We start from the raw sequence: 16,141 nt of genomic DNA on the forward strand, positions 1-16,141 counted from the left end.
TAAAATTTGACGGTCAAGGAAGGGTACTTGATAAGTTACGAAAAAATGTCATCCCAGACAGGTTTGACCTGATAGGGAAAACCGACATCCCAGACAGGTCCGACCTGACAGGGAAGGCCGACCTCACTGATTTGAGGAAAATCACCATCCGAGACAGATCCGAACTAACAAAAAAAATAGCATCACAGAAAAAACTATAAAGAAGACCATCATCCTAGACCGGACCGACCTAACATGGAAGGCCGACCTCACAGATTTGAGGAAAATTGCCATCCTAGATAGGTCCGACCAGATAGGGAAAGAAGGTGTCACGAAAGAAAGTATAAGGAAGACCGTCATCATAGACCGGACCGACCTGACAGGGAAGGGCAACCTCGCAGATTTGAGAAAAATTGCCATCCTAGATAGGTCCGACTAGACAAGAAAAGAAGGCGTCATGGAAGAAAATATAAGGAAGACCAATATCCCAAACGAGACCGACCGGATAGGAAAGGGCGACCTCGTTGACCTGAGGAAAATCACCATCCTAGACAGGTCTGATCCGATAGGGAAGGAAGGTGTCACGAAAGCAACTAGAGGGAATACCACGATCCCAGACAAGCTACCGATCTAGATAGGCTGGTTACATGCAAAGAAAAAGACAATCTCCAGTCGGACCCGAACGTGTGTACTGCCTAAAATCTCCAACTCTTGTAAGAGATAAAGGCAGGTGTCATCCTCCACATAGGCTCGATCGGGGGCGTCTATCTGTTTAAATCTTTTGGATGAAATGGATTTCACCCCGCGTAACACAAAGTCCCTTTGATGTAACTTCTATAAATAATCGTCACGGGCATGAAGAGCTTTAATTTGTCGTTTCTCAAGGGGAATTAGGTAAAAGAGTTACCTATAATTTTGCAGGCTTATAGTACAACGCTGAAGTATTCAACTGCGTTATCATCTTTCAACCTTGAATATGGCGCTGAATCAGTTTCATCCACAGAGCTGATTTCCAGTACATCTAGATGGTTGCTGTTGAAATAGACTCAAATGACATTTTTAACCGTACTGTTACGAAGTTCTTTTACATTTTTACATGTTATCCATCAATAAAGACACTCAATTTCTATTCTCATATATTTGGTTGTCTTTTATTACATTACTCTATTCTTCTGTACTCCTCCTTTCAACAATATTGTCATTCATTAGCATTAATTCCAAAGAGGTCATCCATATTATGCTTTCTTCGGTCCAAGTATGTCGCATTCGTGCTTGCTTGAAGAAAATCCGAGTCAATAAGATGGTTATTCTTGCTCGGTACGGTTATTGGAATACTCTCAAATTTTAATGTCTGTGTGAATTCCACTACTAAGGCAACGGCGTTGTGTTTTAGTTTGGTCCAAGTGCAAGAATGACAACCTTGCACCTGCGGAAAATTCCAGACCTTGCCTCACGTTTGGTACAGGTGTTGTTACACCTGAATAGCTAAGGTAATTAAGGACTACTGTGACCCCTTTGCCTTAGTTTTTTCAATGACAACAATGGGGGCGAGACTTACACTTTCTTACATCGATTTTATATTGGGGGCGTCTGTATTCCCCCATTATATCGCCATCATATTTTTCTATCAATATTACCTATCAACATGTAGCGAACAACACAAGATCAAAAACAAGAAGTGATGTTGTATTTCCATTAAAGGTTGGTATTATTTTTCATACTTTTATTATACAATCAACGTTCTATTACTTTCCTTCTGGAAAAGGCACACTTTTCGAAGCAACTTTTAACAGTATCCATATACAAACTTTCACTAATTATTTCCGTCAATAACCTCTGCCAATTATTTTCGCTAATTATTTCCGCCAATAATTTCCACCAATAATTTTCGCTAATTATTTCCGCCAACTATTTTCGCTAATTATTTCCGCCAATAATTTTCGCTAATTATTTATGCCAATCATTTTCGCCAATTATTTTCACCTTTCTTTCGTGAGAACCATAATTATTTTTTCTTAACTATTTTCGAATTATTGCCAACTTTCTCCAATAATTTCCGCCAATTATTTCTCACTACACCAAATTGGGATAAAAGTAACACCTACATCCGGGCATAAACCACGGTTAATAGTTGTCATATTATAGTGAGTGCCCCTATCCGTCATAGTGTAACCCATGGGCCATTGTTCTCTATTTTGTGGCAAATCTAGTCCATCCCGCCTCCAATTTAGTGAAACCCGCTTCTTATTCTCAGAGAGAAACCGAAAATTTTGAAAAATTAATGAAATTTTGCTAGGGTTTCATTTTAGAAAAGCAAAAGTTTAGTCGAAACTTCTCGTAAACAACCAACATTCAACACTTTTGTGCATCAAAATTGTTTTCTTCCTCTCTTTGATTCTTCTTAATTAAAACAGGAGGAATTCCATATCTTTTTTTCTAATTTTCTCCCCCTTTTTTCCTTCAAAACCCCAACTCTACCAAAATTGAAGGTAAGATTTCGCCATTGAAGCAAAAAATTCCATTCCAATATGTTTCTATTTCCGGAATTGAGATTCTTCTGTGTAGAAGTGTACTAGCTACCTGAGGGTATCTTACATTCATTTCCAATTTGAAGGTAAGAACTTTTATTTGTTTTCTTTTTTCATTTTTAATTAATGTTTTGTATTTGTTTGTTCTTGCTTATTTACTTCTGTGTTGCATTTTACATTTCATTGTTGTGAAATTCTATGCAATGATACATATTATATTTTTTTTTTGTGTCAAATATTTGGGCGTGCCTTAGATCTGTCAAATGAAGTTTGGGTATCATAGATAATTAGTGTGGAATATTGAGGAATTGCTCAAATTCAGGGTGTAGATTTCTCTTCATTTATATGGATTGTTTATATATGGGACTAATTATTTTAAAATCTATAGAAAATAATATTTTGAATGCGCCCAGTATATCTACAAGTATTCTAAGGGGAGTCAACAATCCCGGAAACTCATTCTTAAATGTTTTGATAGGAAGGAAGTTAGGAGATTGTGGCAACAACGACTGGAAGGGTATTGGGAATGCTTCTTGCTCACATAACCATGGGACATCCACTCACCATTTGGGTCCCCTTTTTTGCCTCATTGTTTTTCATATGTATGGTAAGATTTACCTGATCTCCTACCTAGTTTGAGCTTATGGTTTGTTATGCATACATTTTCTTTTACCTTGTAGTGTTGATAAAGATTTCCAGACTTTCATTTAATTAATTACTAGAAAAGAAGGGGATATGTAGGAAGTTTGGTTATGCAAAAAGTGTCACACTTGTATCACTCTTTTCCTCTGTGTTACCATTTTTGAGTATTTCGTTGGGTACAATCAAACATTTAAGTGAAGGCTCCAGTTTTTTCCTGTTTGTGTATGGTCTATAAGTCTATTTCTATCTTTTCATTTGCATAAAAGATGTTCATTTTCTTATTTACAGTTTCTTAACATTTTAGTATATGTTAGGTATAAAAAGGGGGCTGGGTGTACATGTTTATATCCTACAATATTGGGGACCTGATTCCTAGTATTTGGGAATATGCGAGAGTTGATTAACATGTAATAATGCATGCATATGATGTTGAGTTTCTGTTTATTATAAATGTTATGTACGTTGGTTCACTTTGGACCTCCTCATTGTGAAGTTCAATAGAAACAACTTGATGTAAAAATTGCAAATCTGTATGTAATCCTTGGATTGCTCTAAGTATCAAAATTTTAGAAATAGTTACTTGCTATTAAGTAGTTTTCACAGCTTTTTTATAGTTTGTCATTAAGCTAAGGTTTTTTGTTTTCTTTTTTTCTTCTCATATTATTTTGTCCAAAGTGGTTGTTTCCATGAATTTGAAGAATCAGTATTTGGCATGAATAGATGTGTTTGAGATAAGGTCATCCTACTAGTCTGTGTAGTATTTGCTGGTTGAAATGAACTCACACTCTTTTTTTGCTAGGTTGATCGATTCTATTCATTTCTTTTAAAGTCAAATTCATAAAATTTGCCTATGATCCGAGTAGCAAACATAAAAAATTGCATTATGGTTTTACTAAGTTCAAGAATTGAATCCAAGCATATGTTAAGTCTTCTGTTAAAATTGTTCACTATTAATAAGTGTTTATAGTATTTGATTTGTCATTTTTGTTACTCGACTCTAGTGAATGTGATGTAAAGCATGCATCTATGTACCGCATTTTTGTCTTGTGAAGTTTAGCACTAGCCATGGTTCAGCTGAGACCAGCTCAAGACATGGCAAGTATGTGGTGGTATGTTTCTTACTTGCATGCTATTTGAACTTTGTGAATTTTCTCATTCTTGAATTATTGGAGATGGATGTCGATATATAGGGGAAAAAAATAAAATGGCTTGGGTGTTATATTAGCCTTTTAATATTTTATGGTTGTCACTTTGTGAAATATTTCTTTCACAAAAACTTATTCAATTATGCTTTCGTGGCTTTGGTTTTATAGGTTTTAAATCAATGAGTGCAAGACTTAGACCCACGAAGGTAAAAGTTATTGAAATGTTATAGGAGTTTCCATGTGTCCATGGTTTTGAACAAAACAAAAAGGAGAGAAATGAAATCGGGAGGAAGAGACTAAATGGAAAGAAGAAGAAAATGAAAATGAAGATTTTTTAAAGGTCTCGGGAGCTCGATGTCGATGGTAGGAGTTGGAAAATTTGCTAACAGGTGAGTAATCATTCCACCAATTTCCGTGTGATTTTGAAATTGAAATTTTGGGTTTACATATATCATTTTCTTTTATCTATATATATATGGTTATTGCCGTACTCAAACGTGGACTGATGTGGAGATGATATTTGAATCAATGTTGTTTGCTTTGAGCTTTGACCGGAGATGATGAGTGATCTCTTGGATCCTCTTGATAAGGTAATGAAAGTCTACTGGTTGTATGGTTTGCTAAGTAGTTGGGATATACTTGCTATTGATTCTTCAATGTATTCTATTCTATGTATCAGTTTTGGTTCGTATACGACCTTGTTGTCAAGGTGGTTGTCACCACGTGTATATGCTTCGGTCATGGATTAACAAATTATGTAGGAGGGCCTAGGATCATTATATTCTTATGTGGGCAATGTTAGACTTAAATTTTGAAATGTCAGAACTTGTAATCTTAGAATTTGTGACTTGTATTCACTTTTTATGTGTTGAACAATTTGAATCATTCATGAAACTGAAAACTGGAACACTTATACTTATGTTCTGTTTTGGAGCTGATTTTCTTATACTTCGAGTTTAAGTTAGATTTTCCTCTAAACACGAAAAAGTAAGGTCTGGAAGTCTGTTTTCCAACCCAATTGACCTCGTTGCATTCCGAGGTTTATGGATATGGTTATGGTGTTTGGAAGTTAGGCTGTCAGAAAACAGTGCGTGAGAACTCAGATTCTGCGCACTGTGCTCGAGCCCAGTTTTTGCATATTTAGAAAGAGATTAAATTATTTTGTACAACATAAGAAAGTAATTTATGGGTATTAGCTTTTCAACGCAAAAAACCTCGTTGCTTTTGGATACCTATGGAAAGAGTTGTGTCATTCGGAAGATAGTGCACCAGAATTTTAGTTTGCTGAAAATTAGAATTTTTACGAAGTTCGCGCTATAATTACTCCTAGTTAGGCTGAGATTTGGACTTCGGGTTGTACATGAAAAAAAAATGTACATATTCTAGTTTTAAAATAATCAAGGGGTGTACCATTTGGATGAATGCAAGAAAAACTTTAGCAATAACAAGTTGGTTAGAAAACCTACCGTGTTCTTTTTTATGTGTATGAACCTAGTTTGGGAAATATTCCTAGTACTGAACAAAGAGTTTCTTAAACTTTTCTTGGGTGTTTTGTATAGTATTTGTAGTTTACGTTTAGATAGTGGTTTTGTTTAGAACTGATGTGAATCTTAAGATAGTGTTTAGAGACCCGAAAGTATAGTAAAAACCGTTTTTGAGCAATTTTGATTTATAGGTTCATTGTGCATCATTAGGGCTGAAATTTTATATGTATTTTTGTGGGAATATTTGGAACTTGTTGGAAATGTTTTTACAGTGCTAGTGTCGAATATGCCTTGGGGATTATATGAGGTTCTGAATATGAATGTTTATATAAAGTAAGAGCTACGTAAGGCTTGATTCTAACATCTGATCGAACGCAAATGTCGGAGGAGCAATCTAGCGAGTCTGAGCATGATATGCATACATGTCACATCCAACATCTGATCAAACATCCAACATCTGATCAAACGCTAATGTCGGAGGAGCAATCTAGCAAGTTTGAGCATGAGCCTGAGGGTAAGATTTTTAATATTTGGAAGTATTATCACTCTAGCTTATTTTATTTCTTATGTATGCCCTAGTATATTGGATTTCTTTCTTTTCTTTCAGTGCTTGGGATGCTACAACTGACTTAGTTTCTTTTGCTTTAATTCTCTCTTGCTTATATGTAAAGCTACCAACTTTACTTGATCCTTGTTGAGTATGCAAGAATTTAGGAACAATAAATATATATAGTATTGCTATATATTTGTTATACAACTCTTGATTTTACACATGAATCTGTTTCTAGTTTCATGTTTGCATTATCATATGAGATTTTCTTATTACTTCATATCTTGTTCATCGCAAACAACTGGTCATTCAACCAATGATACCGCGTTTTGTACAAATTAACATGTGGGCTGTAGAGCATTGGGGGTAGAGTGGTTTATGGGAAGAATATTTGGTGATCGAGAGGAAATACCTAATAATGTATATCGGATAATAGTTGACCAGATTCTGAAATTCCACGTGTCTGAAGTTGTTTGGTGCTAGAGGAAAGACTTTTGGAGACATTGACTTGGGATCTACTATTACATGGCCTAAAGCCTTTACTTCTTTGTAGTCTAAGTTACTTTCTTAAGTTATATATATCAAAGTTGTTGGATGAGATTTGTTTTGTTAAAGTTTCAAGTATTCAATGAAAATATTTTGTTTTGATTAAAGTTTTTGTGTTTTATTTTGATACAAGAGTTATCTTTTACAGAATACATACTTTTTTTCTATCGGTACTAGAAAAAAAAAAAAAATACTAAATAAATAAATGGCGATGAACCATTGAAATATTTCTCACATAAACGAATTCAAAAGTCTATTGTTCTCATTATAAAAATGTGGGACTAATTAAAAGAAATATGTGCTTGTGACCGTCGTTAAAATTAACAAGTGTTAATAGCCGTCGTTGTTATTTAAACATTACAAGTGCCCCCGGCGTTGTATTTCAAATACCACAAAAATTATTACGGCTCAAACGACGGAATATAGCACTTGTTTTTGTCTTAAACAACAGATAATGGCCGTCGTTTATTGACTGCTTTTTTGTAGTGTCTGCTAATAATTTTCGCTAATTATTTCCGCCAATAAACTTCCACCAATTATTTTCACCCATTATTTTCGTCTCCTGTCGCCAATATTCCTGTTTCCTTTTGCCACTAATTTTCGCTAATTATTTCTGCCAATTATTTTTGCTAATTATTTCCGCCAATATTTTCCGCAAATAATTTTTGCTAATTATTTTCACATCCTTTTCGCCAATAATTTCCACCAATATTTTCGCTAATCATTTCCGCCAATAATTTTCTCTAATTATTTTCGCCTCATTTTGCTAATAATTTTCGCCAATTATTTCTGCCAATAACTTCCGCTAAAAATTTTCGCTAATTATTCTTGTCAATAATTTTTGCCAATTATTTCTGCCAATAATTTTCGCTAATTATTTCCGTTTCTTGTCGCCAATATTTTCTGCCTCCTTTCGCTAATTTTTTCAAATGTTCTTCCATTCTTTTTTCTATATTCATTTCTATGCCACATGGGTTTTGCCCATCCACCAAAGAGGGGGCAATGTATAGACCCCCACTTTGTGGCTCATTAAGCCCACAAATCTAGCCCAATACTAGGCCTAGTCCAGTAGTTAAGCCCACGTATTTAACCCTAGCCCATCCAATTACTGGTTTATTTATGAATATGTTCAGATTCATCATTGTAGAATATAAGGATAGAAGTTCAAAGAGATAACAATTATTTTGACAAACAAACACAGTCCTCTTAGGACTCAATATCTACCAATTCATTAAAAACATTCTCTCTCACAACAAGAACTACGTTGAAACTTGATCCCTAGAGAATAGATCTTCGGTACGTAGGCAGCCATTATCTTGGTTCAGTTTCATCTCCCCCAACATCAAATTTCTTTGTTTCTTAGTGCGTTATTTATCATTTGCTCTTGTTGTGTTGAAGCAGGTTATTGCCGAAATAGTTTTAAATGATTGGAAAAAATAAATAAATAAAAGAGATAGAGAGAGAGTTGTGTATATACTGAGTTGATTGGTGTTGCTAATAGTATGATTTGTTATCTTGTTTTAGCAATCAACCCACTTGGACAAGTTTCATGGATAGCCGATGGAATTGTCAATGAATTGAAGGTTTAAACTTTTTCGAGAGGTATTATCTGATTTTTAATTAATCATTAATTGAGGTGTTTGTATGTTATGCTGAATCGTTTGTAATTAATGAATTATGAATTGGGGTTATGTAATTTTATGCCAAAATTGTTAGTAATTAGAGAACACGATGAAACATGCATTTTTTTTTTTGCAAGCAAATGTGAATATGTTATTATAATTATAAAGTTACATTATAGAGTTCCCACCATAAGGAACAAAATGGCATCTTGCTACACTCTAGGGAAATCTAAAGTATAACTGGTCCTGGTTTTCCAATTTTGTGACAAAAGGTGGTCGTTCCACGCTCCATACAAATTCATCCTTTTCTAAAGTGGCTCCATGCTTTGTCACAGCATCTGTGCTGAAGTTGGCTTCCCGCCATGCATGCGATATCTTATAGGAGGAGAGTGCCACAGTAGCTCTCACCCACCTCGATTTCAGGACCCAGGGTATATGGCCATGAGAGAAGGCTAGTGCAACTAACTGTGAATCTGTTTCTAGCCAAATTCTTGTCCAGTTCCTTGATGCCGCACCTTCCACTGCCAAAGTTAGTGCTTGACACTCTGCTTCATAGTTAGTAACTATCCCGAGTCCTTGTGCGAGAACTCCGAAAGGTGGCAATGATGGTCTCTGAAGATTAGTCCCACACCCCCTCGACCAGGATTCCCAAGAGAGCTACCATCACAATTGATCTTAACAACTCCTACCTCTGGTGGGTACCATTTGACTTGTTGAATGACTTTTATCGGTTTGGGCTTGCAAAGGATCTCCAGAGAGTGCATAATTGCCAATTCCTTGACAAAATTGAACATGTAGCTTTTGGATAGTCTACTAATCATATGAATTCCTTGCTAGACCAGCTTTCTTATGAAACGATGGTTGAACTTTGAGTCGTTGTACCTCTGCGCATTTCTCTTCTTCCATATTGCTACCAACAAGCTCAGAACTGCTGCTATCCACAATTCCTTGATTAGTGGGCTTGCATGATTTGCCGCTTTCAAAATCTCCTTCATATCTCCATTTCTGTTAACTGATAGTGCATTCAACTGGAATAAGGTTTTAATCCAATCCCAGAGAGCCAGAGAGTTTGGGCAGTACCAGAATAGATGAGCAAAGCTTTCTTCGTCTTCTTTGCATCCGTTACAGCGAGAAGCCAATTGGATATCTTTACTTGTAACTTTGTCATATGTTGGTATGATATGATGCAAAATCTTCCAAGCCATTCCAGCAGTTTTGGGATGAATGTAGCTGTTCTAGATGAAGCGATGCCACCAGACAATATTCCCCTTGTCCCTTATAGTGTCATAAGCCGAGAGGACTGTGAACTTGCCTTCCTTGTCGGGTTTCTAGATTTGGCAATCTTCTAGCTCATTGCAAGGTGGGGGTAGAGAGAGAAGTGACATGCCCAACGACTCAAAGAGATGCAGAGTTTCGGTAGGGAAATGCCACTGGTTGTTCCTTATCAAGTCGCTAACTCTAGTTTTGGGGTTTCTCCAGTCGATGTGTGGGAGCAAGTCTGCCACCGAACTAAGCCCAGCCTAAGCATCTCTCCACATGTCCACTGCAGTACCATTTCCAATGGCCCAAGAAATGTTGTTTCTCATGGATTCCAAAGCCCACTTAATCCCAACCCAAATGGAGGAACACTTATAATAGGCAAGCCATTTGCCATTTTTCATTTTGTACTTCTGTTCTATGTACTTGGACCAAGAGTTGTCTATAGTTAGCAGTTGTCAGGCTAGTTTCATGAGGAGAGACAGATTCAACTCCTTGAGAGATCGGATGCCGAGCCCACCTTCATTCTTTGGTTTGCAGACTTTTGCCCATTTGAGAGTAATGGACTTTCTCACTGTGGGGTTACCTGACCATATAAAGTTTTTGATGGCTTATTCTCCTTCTTTGATGCTTTTCTGAGGCCACTTGTAGATGCCCATGTAATACACAGGAATGCTGTTCAGAATAGATTGTGCCAATACAACTTGACTCTGAAAAGAAAGTAACCTTCCGGCTCATCCACTTGCTCTCTTTTTAATCTTGTCCACCAGATTTTGTATGTTGGCGTGACGGACTCTGCCCTTGAAGAGAGGAACGCCCAAATAGTTTTCGGGTAGGTGTTCTTCCTTCATATCAAACAAGGCTTCCACCTTTCTTCTCTTGGTGGCAGTTATGCTACCGAAAAGCAGCTTGCTTTTCCCTTTGTTTATCAGCTAACCAGCCGCCTTTTGGTAAGATTCCAAAACATTCCTCAAGTGCGCTAGGCCTTTTAAACTTCCATTTGCAAATAATATGATATCATCCACAAAAAGGAGGTGACACTACACCATAACAAGGATTTTCTAACAATTGCAATTTCACTTTTGTAACACATGTACATCCGTTAGTAAATTAATAACAGTTAGGCTTCCGTTACAATGTTACTTAACCATTAGTGAATTATCCGAATTATTTTGTGACATTTATCGAGATATTAGCTGACGGATGCACAAGTGTGACCAATGTTAAAATGTAAATAGAAAAATTGAGAACGAATTATAAAACACCAAAAGAAAAAGAAAAGTGGTCAACTAGGTCTCGAGTAAACAAAAGGGGAAAATGGGTGAAGTGTTGGTGTTGGTTCTCGCTGCCGCTGCCACTGCCACTGCCACCACCAGAGCCAGATGAGGTATTTTTTTCTTCATTTTCCTTCTCTTTTCTCCTCTATCTTTCTCAATTCACGACTGATGAGATTTTTTTTGGTCGATCTGCTAGGGTTTTTCAAGTTAGTTTCTCGGTCATCCAAAAGGACAAACTTTTATTCATTATTTCAACACAAAATTGCTCAATCTATGGAAGAAAGATTGTTTTAACCAAGGTAACAAATATTTAGGGTTTCGATTTGGTTTTCGCTAAGCATACAAGTGTGTGATTTGTTTCATTTTAAATAGTTGTTTGTTGTTGTTATTTAACCTTATACTCGGTTATCAATTATCACTTGAGATCGTGCTTACTTCGAATTAGTTCAGTATATATATATAATTATTATTATGCTTTTTAGTGTTTGATTTTATGGTTTTAATGGTGTTCTTGTATTTAATTATCCTGTAAAGCATGTAAAGAAACCAACAAAGATCGACTGGTTTGTCAGTATAATTACTGGTTTTTTTATTTTACTTTTTATTTATCTCTTGCATCACAAGATCATCGATCTTATGCAAGGTGAAAACTGTGAAGTTATGAAGGTCATGGAAGGGTGAATAGAGAGAAGCCTATAACAATGCTAGTGTCATTCTGTTGGTACTGTTCCAATGTCTCTTGCAAGGTACATATGGCCAAATTCTAAGTTTAGTGCAACACATCCTTGTAACAGCTTTTCCCCTATCTTGTCTTCTACCAGCCCATTAAACTGCATAATTTAGTTTGGAATGATCCAATTTGAATTAGTTTATTGTTAAATAATGGATGTGTATAGATCTGCAAGCCAAGTTGATTTCATATACTCTAAGTAGTGCATATATAACTATACCAAGGTGAATGGCGCATGTGAAGAGTGATTGAGAAATTTGTTTGTTTGTGTGGAGGGGCAACCATCAGTTATCAATTTTTGTGTGCATTAGTGAGTTAGGAATTAGCAACTGCATAAGTTTAGAACACAGTAGATGACGTATAAGTTGCATTATTTCTTGATCATCTTTTAAAGACTTCTCTTTAATTTCCAGGTTGTTCATGGTTACATATGATTAGAATTTGTGCTAGATCAGTCTTTTGTGTTAGATCTTGTTGAATACTTCACTTGAAATGGCTATTGTTTGTAGGACATGTTGTTTGGGCAGTTTTTGGTCTTTACTAAATAATTTGTGTGTCTCGAAACTGGATAGGTAGTATAGCATATCACTCCTTTTTGCTCAATATTTGTGCAAAATTCCTTATTATTGGGAGGCTCCTTAGACGGGTCAAGGCTAGGTAGGATCATCTACGCTTGCATTGCCTTTAGAAGGAGGAAAAGTATTGAAACAATAGTAAGTGTGAGTTTTTTGTTTCAAAGTGCTTAATTTCCTCATTTGCATCTCTTAACTATTTTTTTTTTTGTTTTCAACGAGCTGAACAGTTGAAAGGGCATAAGTCGAGGTAATAAAGTTGATAGGATTGTTTGAGGAATGTATGATTTGGGAATGTCTCACATGGTGCATAGTATCGTTTATTAGTGTTAGGGATTTTAATTTTGGTGTTGATTTTGTTGGTTTATGTACCCAAGTTTTATTGATGCGCCTAGAGGCTTGGATGCTTGTTTAACAATGGTGCATTTGTTTGCAGCCTAGCCTACACAAGTGTCTAAGGTATGTATATAGTCTTTTCACTTGCCCAAAGGTAAGCTACTCTTCTTAGTTTGTTTTTTTTTCACTTACATTCATTCAAGTACTTGTTTTAGCTCTTGTAGTCATTGAGTTAGATACTTACAATATATTATTACGTGTTGTCCATAAACATTGGTTATAGTTTCACTTTGTTTTGTTGTGTATGTACAAAAGTTGTTTGTTGAAAATCTTATCTAGAAGTTCTATTATATGAAACAGACGACTAAATAACTAAGGGACTTACAAGTTGTTTTGAATAATGAGTGCTAGTGGTTGTATTTCAAACTTTGGTAGTGAAATGGGCTTTTGTTGGGTGTGTTTATATATGATTTTTAAAATGACTTGACGAGTGTAATTTTTTTTTTTTGTCCAGCTCAAGTTTATAAACTTTATTTATTCTTTGTTTATTAGATTTAACTTTAGAACTAGATGATGCTTTGGTAAAGGTTGTTGCTCAGCTTCTTTATGTTATTAAGTGATGATAGAAGGTCCAAGATTCCAAGTGGAGTTCACTGATGATGGACAAGCTACTAGACAATATCGAGCAAGTATGCCACAATAGTCAGGAAGGTGGCTAGGACACACTGCCCACCTATTTGTACAAGGACTAGGCAGATGTTCCAGAATTAATTAAAAAACAGATGATTTGTGGAAGGCTGTCTAGGTAAGTACAAGTCACTCTACCTGATTTTATTTCAGTAGGCACTCTTAATTTCAGTTCTGTGTACCCATTAACATCAGTGATCTGTGGCATGCTAATTTCAGGTCTTCTGTATATTTTCTTTATATTTATTGATTTGAAATCCTACTTAAAACCTCATATAGATATAATTGAAGTTTGATAGGTCTAGAATATATAAGAAAGTATATACAAAACAAGACAAAACTTTGAACGACTATGTCCCACAATATATTATATGATGTGTCTTCCCGATGATCCTTTTGACATGGAAAATAGTCAGATGGCCTTATTGTACTCTCGATAGACATGGTACAAGTAACTCTTTCTAGTTGGCTCTGTAACTAGGATAGACAATGTTCCAACACACCTTTCTAACGATGATATGGATTGCCCTAAGTGAATCTAACACTACCTAAACCCTTGGATACCCCGCCTTCAAACATATTTCCAGCCTGCTATGAATAGCTAACATCTCCACCTTGAGTATTGAGCTGCTTTACCCTTGAGGTACATGTAGTTAGATAATTAGAGCAGTAATTTGATGGAACTCTTCATCCACATATTCGTGTTGCTTTGGCATACACGCCACACACTTCAAGATACGTAGGGGGGACAAGAGATCCGCATTTAAAGGTTCTATCAAGTTCTTACAAGGGAGGGTTTCGTCAAATATGTATGCTAAATCAAATCACACAAGAGAGTATGGTGAGATAGTGGGTCTCAACTCAAGTTCTTGGGCATCTTATTGAAGGATGTTGTCTAGCTAAATAGAAATACATTCGTATGTCATTTTACTCATTTAACTTAGTTTAACCTTTAGTTGAACACTCTTTTTATACATTCTTTGCTGCATTTTTATATATTTCCCATACTTCAAAAACAAACTTAGATGAGAATTGCTTTTGGTAAGCCACTAGGGACCTGTGCTAGGGTATGTATTGGACATGTTATTCTTTCAATATGATGCAAGGATGGTAACAGATTATGTACTTTGGTGATCTATTTCTTGCATACTCTTTGTTTGTTGCAAGTAGCTAGCTATAGTTTGGGTACTTTGGTCTATTTTTTGTTGTTTGATTGTTTATTCAATTTAGAGTGTATTAGAATTTGAGGTTTGCAACTTTTAGTAGTTGTCTTTGATTTTCTGCCTAAAATTTGAAGAACAAGCTAGGAGTTGTATTAGACTAGTTTCAGCAATTGTTTGATATTTTTCCAGTTTTCTGGAGTTGGAACTTATCACTATAAACCTAATAAGTTTCAACAGAATTGAGTGGGACTCCAAGTTTTGGAAGTTGAAATAGAGCATTAGTTTGTTTATATTATGCCTAAAAGTAGTAGTTTGATCTGTTATGCTTTTTCTCAGTTCTCAATACATGAAGCGATATACCATTGTGGTTTATTTTAAATTCATTTTAGCTAATGCTTGCATTAGATTGTCTAGAAACTTGATGATTTCTTTTGTATGTAATACAGGGGAGAGGATCGAGGATGATGATGCACATCATAGTGTCGTTCTTGGATCGTGGTGTTGTTTTGAACTTTCCACTATTCTAAGTAGGTCAGTACTAGGATTTTTATTTTGATTTTGCCTCCTTGTGATTTTGCCTTCGTCTTGAACTTCATTATGTCGAGGCACATTTGTCCTTTTATTTCTTGTTTGTGTTGGAATAATTGAGCATTTTCGTTATTGTTTTTTAAAGGTGAAAATGAAGAATCAAACGATTTTGAATGAGTAGATCACATGTTTTCTACAACATTTTACCGAGACGAAATGTGTGTTAGCATGAATGAAGTCATAGGAAGTTATGCGTTATGCTATGCGATGGAGCTTGGTGTTGAAGACTAGTAGAAAACAAATTGGTATTCATAGATGAGGCATTGGTTGTTGATATTTATTAAATCTTTAGAGGTTAGTGCAGAGTTTAATTATTTGTTTGGCTAAAGTGTTGATAGGCCTTGATCAATGTCGACAACTTATTTAATTATTGTATTCTTGCTACGATACTTGTATGTTTTGGGGGTTGTTTTTATATATGTTTGATCGTGGTGAAAATCCTCACTATTTATTTTTGAAACTCTTCTTCACACTTATTGAAAAAAGGTATATTGTATTTGTGATTGTGCAATGTTGGAAATGGTGTTGTGAATAGTGGTAGGGATTGTTAATGGATGAATAGAATAATTTGGCTTGATATATTATTGTGTGAAAAGTGCAGGTGGCCAAACCAGAAAAATGCCCAGAGAATTATTTTTTTAATACAACAAACTATTAGTAACGGATATAACTGTTACAAATATTTGAACCTTCCATTTGGCAACAGTTAATAGAAGAATAGAATACTAACGGTTATATCCGTTGGAAATGGATAATTGCCAACAATTAATCAATTGCATACAAATTGTTAACCGTTACTAATATATTGTAACAGTTGATATCCGTTACTGAAATTAATTTTAGTAACACTTATTAACCGTGAGTAAATTTTGTAACGGATAATAAGTGTTACTAATTTCTGTTATTATTTATTTGTCACACTTTTGTGTCAACGCAAGATAACCGTTACTAATATTTTTTGTAACCGATGTATATCCGTTACAAATTACAAATTACATTTTCCCGTGATTGTGTGATTTTGTGTGGAGAAAGTGA

The 16,141-nt window shown here is 35.4% G+C and overlaps 1 long non-coding RNA gene across 18 annotated transcripts; it reads left to right on the forward strand.

Annotated features, from left to right (window-relative positions):
- The first annotated feature begins 2,174 nt into the window (after positions 1-2,174).
- LOC147488562 (uncharacterized) lies at positions 2,175-15,566 on the forward strand. 18 transcript variants are annotated; one of them, XR_015201189.1, is made up of 11 exons: positions 2,175-2,593; positions 2,986-4,258; positions 4,463-6,292; positions 8,399-8,476; positions 8,832-11,140; positions 11,227-11,329; positions 11,674-11,776; positions 12,769-12,822; positions 13,286-13,473; positions 14,965-15,049; positions 15,192-15,566. It is a non-coding gene; the product is annotated as an uncharacterized LOC147488562 (long non-coding RNA). The 18 variants fall into 18 exon arrangements; XR_015201188.1 differs by having other exon boundaries at positions 12,769-12,791; XR_015201185.1 differs by having other exon boundaries at positions 11,674-12,822.
- The last annotated feature ends 575 nt before the right edge of the window (positions 15,567-16,141 follow it).

This window comes from Coptis chinensis, chromosome 7, assembly GCF_015680905.1.
Source record: "Coptis chinensis isolate HL-2020 chromosome 7, ASM1568090v1, whole genome shotgun sequence".
NCBI classification, from domain to species: Eukaryota; Viridiplantae; Streptophyta; class Magnoliopsida; order Ranunculales; family Ranunculaceae; genus Coptis; species Coptis chinensis.